This window comes from Carassius carassius, chromosome 39, assembly GCF_963082965.1.
Source record: "Carassius carassius chromosome 39, fCarCar2.1, whole genome shotgun sequence".
Taxonomy (NCBI): Eukaryota; Metazoa; Chordata; class Actinopteri; order Cypriniformes; family Cyprinidae; genus Carassius; species Carassius carassius.
In genome coordinates this window covers 10274302-10280092 of record NC_081793.1, presented here as the reverse complement: position 1 = coordinate 10280092, position 5791 = coordinate 10274302, and positions in this window count along the sequence as shown.

The window sequence follows — 5791 nt, the reverse complement described above, 5'->3', positions numbered from 1 at the left end:
GTCGCCCCTGTTGTTTCACTTCAGCATGATGGTGTTCTACAAGCAGCTTAGCTACATGGCTATACTTAGGGAGGATAATTGGGTGTTTTACCTCGGAGTCAAGAGAAGCATTTCTAAGACGCCCTCCAACCCGTAGCAGACCGTCGCTCATGTAAGGGTCAAGGGTCAAGAGCTGACTCGAGTTAGAGACTTCTCTGTTTGCTTGAAGAGCAGCGTATTCATCTGGATATGCATCTCTCTGAACAGTCTCTAGTATGAGCCTCTTAGCTGCTGCACGCTCCTCAGGAGTGCGAGGCCCACTGCACTGATGCCAGCCTTTGCATGTGTGCTGTGGTGTGTCTGTTGTGTCTGCCTTGTGCGAACGCACCTGATGTTTCAAGTAGGAAACAGCTCTCAGCAGAGACTTCCATGTGGAAAAGCGCTGGAATCTCTCAGAAGTAAGTCTCTTAGGTTTGAGGTGGGTAGCTAGAGCGGTCACCTGTGGTCTAACTTCCACATCTGCTTCAGGATCTATCAATCCAAAGTGATCACGTTTCTCCATCTCTGGAGGCTTGTAGAGGAAGTCGGGCCCTTTAAACCACATTGTGTCCATGAGCTGTGATGCTGCTACAGATCTGGTGGCTAAGTCCGCTGGGTTCTGTTCCGAAGGGACGTAATGCCACTGATCTGGGGATGTTGTCTGGCGTATACGATGCACACGGTTGTGCATGTACACATAGAAGCGCTTAGAGTCATTACAGATGTATCCGAGGACCACCTTGCTGTCGCAGTAGAATTTAACAGCGTCTGGCTTGAAGTCCAGTTCGTCTAAGATCAGCTCTGCCATCTCAGTTGCCAGAACAGCTCCACAGAGCTCGAGGCGTGGGATTGTGGGTTCTGGTTGTGGTGACAGCTTAGCCTTCCCTAGCACAAATCCAACCTCACAATGGCCCTCTACAGTGACAGCTCTCAAGTAGGCTACTGCCCCTATAGCCCAGTTCGAGGCATCAGAGAAAAGGCACAGTTCTGTGTATTTGGCTTTTGAGAGTGACATCTTCACATAGCAGCGAGGGACATTGAGGTTACTCAGCTTCTCAAGTGAGGCTTTCCACTCTTCCCATCTGCTCACCTTTTCATCAGGCAGAGGAGTGTCCCAATCCTGAACTCCGCTGGACAGCTCTCGTAGCAACAGTCTGCCTCTGATGGTCACTGGCGTTGCCAGACCCAGGGGGTCAAAGATGCTGTTAATGACTGACAGCACACCGCGCCGGGTGTAAGGTTTGTCAGCTACGGCGACCTTGAAGGTGAACATGTCTGTGCTGATGTCCCAGCATAGGCCTAAGCTCCTCTGTACAGGCAGGGTCTCGTCGTCCAGACCTAAGTCTTTGATGCCTGTGGCCAGTTCTTCAGGCTCAAAGGCTTTCATCACAGCGACGCTGTTTGAGGCAATTTTGTGCAGTTTCAAGTTGGACTCTGCGAGTGATGCACATGTTCGCTTCATCAGGTCGATGGCTGCTGACTTTGTGGGCAGGGATACGAGCCCGTCGTCCACGTAAAAGTGTCTATCAACAAACTGCTTAGTGTCTGCGCCGTACCTTGACTCACCTCTCTGAGCAGCTCGTCGCAGGCCGTAGATGGCAACCGCCGGGGACGGGCTATTGCCAAAGACATGCACACGCATGCGATATTCTTGAATCTCTTTCGAGAAGTCATTGTCTTCGTGCCACAGGAATCTCAGGTAGTCTCTGTGGTCGTGTCGCACCAGGAATCCATAAAACATCTGTTGGATATCAGCAGTGACTGCGATGAGGTCCTTTCTAAACCGTATCAGCACACCCAGGAGAGAATTGTTTAGGTCGGAGCCTGTGAGCAGCACTGAGTTGAGGGAGACACCATGCTGTTGGGCGCTTGAGTCAAACACGACTCGTATCTGCCCTGGCTTTTGAGGATGGTACACCCCGAAAATGGGCAGGTACCAGCATTCCTGTTTCTCTTGGACGGGCGATGCCCTCTCTGCATGCTTGTTCTCGAACAACTTGTCCATGAAGGAGGAAAACTGCTGCTTCATCTCAGCATTCTTGTTCAACGTGCGTCTCAAAGAATTGAGGCGTGACAGAGCTTGCTCTCTGTTGTTGGGGAGCGGAGGACGAGGGGACTTAAATGGCAACGGAGCTACCCAGTTATTCTCTTTATCCTGATGGAGTTCCTTTTCCATAATGCTCAAAAACAGTTCATCCTCAAAGGACATGGCACTCTTATTGTCATTGTCTGTTCTCTGGAAGACTGTGAGCCCGAGCTGTTCTTCAGCTGACTTAGGCTTTGTCATATGTGCAGAGTGGCCATACCTGTGCTCCCCGCCGTAGCTCAGTCTTTCTTTCACGCAAATGCTATTGTGGCAAGGAGTGAGGAGTGACGGACGTCCATTCTGGAGAATGTGGGTTCTGAAGGTGTTCACGGTTGGCTTGTGAGCATTGTCGATACACACTTCACCTATTATCACCCAACCTAAATCTAAACGCTGGGCAAAGGGTGCGTTGTGGGGCCCATTGACTTGATCTCTCACCTTGTGTGCACGAATCATGTCTCTCCCTAGCAGAATCATCATCTGGGCGTCAGGATCCAGCTTGGGAATATGCAGAGCGATGTGTCTGAGGTGAGGGTGTGCGAGGGCGACCTCTGGTGTCGGGACTTCAGACTTGTTGGTCAATATCTCGTTGCACTCGATGAGTGGCGGTAGATCAAGGCACACACCTCCATTCACTGCTTTGATTTGAAAGCCAACTGCTTTTCTTCCGGTCATCTCAGTCGTGCCGGCGCATGTTCTCATCAGATATGGTGACGGGCTGCTGTTGACCCCAAACAGCTGGAAAAATTCAGAGCGTGCCAAGGAGCGGTTACTTTGATCGTCGAGTATGACGTATATCTTGATGGCGCGTTCTGGTTGACCTTGAGGGAAGACGTGCGTCAGGCATACCCTTGAGCAGGAGCGTGGAAGACTGTTTAGGCCGCAGACCTTGGTGCACTGCGATCTCACTTCCACGGGAACACTGGCTGGCTGTGCCTCTGCGCCTGGTTGGACAGACGACGGAGGTGGTGGCTGAGAGGTATCAGGATGCATTGCTGAGCAGTGTCTTTCGCTCTCACACTCACCGCATTTCAGTGTCGTCTGGCAGTCCCTGGCAAGGTGGTTTGGGGTACAGCATTTATAACAGCGTTTGTGTTCTTTAAGAATGTCTTTTCGTTCTTGCAGTGTTTTCATTCTGAATGACCTACATTTCTCTAACGGATGTGTTTTCTTATGCACAGGGCAATATCGAGCTGGATCAATGTCTTTCTTTTCAGCGTCTGTGGCGCTTTTGGTGTCTGCGTCAACTGTAGCAGACACGTCTGTCTTGTGAACAGATACAGCAGTCTTGAATCCACTTTGCTTGAATGGAGTTTTCTCACCTTTGCTGTATGACTGGCTGTAGCTTGACAGGGTGAAACTTGGGTCATTGCGGGCTTTAGCCTGGCTGTTGATGAAGTCAACGAAGAACGAAAAAGGAGGAAAAGTCACTCTGTGTTGCTCTTTGAAGCGGGAGCCTGTGGTGAGCCATTTTTCCTGCAGGCCAGGAGGCAACTTCTCGACTATGGGCTTTATCCCACGAGGAGTATCGAAGTAGGCCAGCCCGGGGAGATAACCGTCGTCCTTAGCTGCCAGCAACTCCATAAGAAGATCACTGAGCTCTCTCAATTTTGCATTGTCTTTAGCAGACAGACGTGGAAAGCTATCCAGTCTTTTGAACAGCGCATTCTCCACCATCTCTGGTGTGCCGTAGCATTCCTGCAGTCTCTGCCAGGACAGATGGAGGGCAGCTTTGGGGTTAGTGACATGAACAGCGCGAATCCTTTTCACGTGCTCCGATGACTCTTTACCTAGCCACTTCACGAGGAGGTCTAACTCTTCACTGTAGGCGAGCCCCAAGCCCTGTGTTGCATTGTAGAATGACGACTGCCATGCGCGGAAGTTCTCTGGTGAGTCGTCGAACTCGGTAAGGCCAGTGGTCACTAATTCTCTGCGTGCTAGGAACTTGGCGAAATCTCTCATGGGTGGAGAGTCAGGGCAAAGAGGAGGCTGATCATGTCCGTATGGACTGTGTGACGGTTTTGAGGTTGGGGATTGTTCAGCTGCATGTGCGGGCTCATGTGCAAAGGGTCTGAAGTCTCTGAGTGGGGGCTTTACCTCTACAGTTCCATGTGCTGACTGACATGGAGGACTGTTCACTGTGTGCTGCATTTCATAGTGATGCGGTGAGGAAGAAGACTGTACGCTAATACGTGGCTGGCTTTTAACATACTCTTCGGTGCGCTGTCGAATCACTTGTGGCGGAACCACACTTCTTAGACTTTGTACATCTTCATTCCCCATAGCTACAGCTGCTTCTAAGACTTCAGCTTCAACCCGCGCCGCCTCTGCATCCCTTTCATACGCCAATGCCTCCAAATCTGCTTCTAATGTGGCCTTTTGCAGATCTAGCTTAGCTTGTTCCTTTTTCATTTCTACCTGTCGCTTAGCATAAGATACCTTGGTGAGCGCTGCTTCAGCTGCGGCTCTAGCTTTGGCGGCAGCCTCCATGACAGAAGATCTTGAAGAGGACGAGCGTTTTGAGCTGGCTCTCGAGTGAACCGAAGACTTTGAAGACGATGGACGTGGTAGCGGGCTTGCTTCAGGCTTTGTTTCATCTCTAGATTTCGTTTCAGACGCCATGTTGGAGTTCTTGCGTTATCCCTTGCACCCACGCTGGTTGTCTTTTTACTGTACTGTCCCTGTCTGTGTGTGAGCTAGGTGCGTGAACACAGACTCAACAGCAAGCCAAACTCGTTTCCACGAGCCAGGACGCGAGCGCCTTGCTCCTTTATTTTCCAACGTTGCAAGTGAAAATCGAGTAAAACTGTAATAAACAGAATACAAAACATACTTAGGAACCTGCCTAGCAAGTACAAGATATAACTTTCACCATTTACCAACTTTAAACAGTCACGTTAGCTTAATAGAAAATGTACAATAACCAGCACGCTAACAGAGTATGAGTTAGCTAATTAGCAAAAGACGAACGTCAACAACGCAACGTGGCCACTAACATACATTCTCGAGTTGACGCCACATCGCGCTCATTAAGTTTACCTCTACACAAAAACATACAATATACATCATCACTCAAGTTAGACACTTACAGACATTGCCGCCTTACGAGTGTGGGACAAACAAGATTGGGGAGCGAAACATCAGAAATATCCCGACGCTCTCCATCTGTGTAACATTACGGTTCTGGCAAGCTCAAGGACCGGAGGCTCATGGGATCGCCCATACGTAAACAGGAAGGTCATGTCAAAATAAAAGCTCTTTCAAAATAAAGACTCTTCTTACATTACAAAATACCTGTGTCTCTTTTCTTATAATAAACAAAATAATTATCAAGCATGAAATTGAACTTATAGCAAAAAAAACAATTCACAAACTGAGGACAGAACAGTCTCTCTCTCTCTCTCTGTCTCTCTCTCTCTCACACACACACACACACACACACTCCCTCTCTCTCACACACACACACACACTCCCTCTCTCACACACACACACACACACTCCCTCTCTCACACACACACACGCACACTCCCTCACACACACTCCCTTACACACTCACACACACACACACACACACACACACACTCCCTCTCTCACACACACACACACACACACTCCCTCTCTCTCACACACACACACACCCCCCCCCACTGTCTCACACACGCACACACACACTCTCCTTCCCTCCCT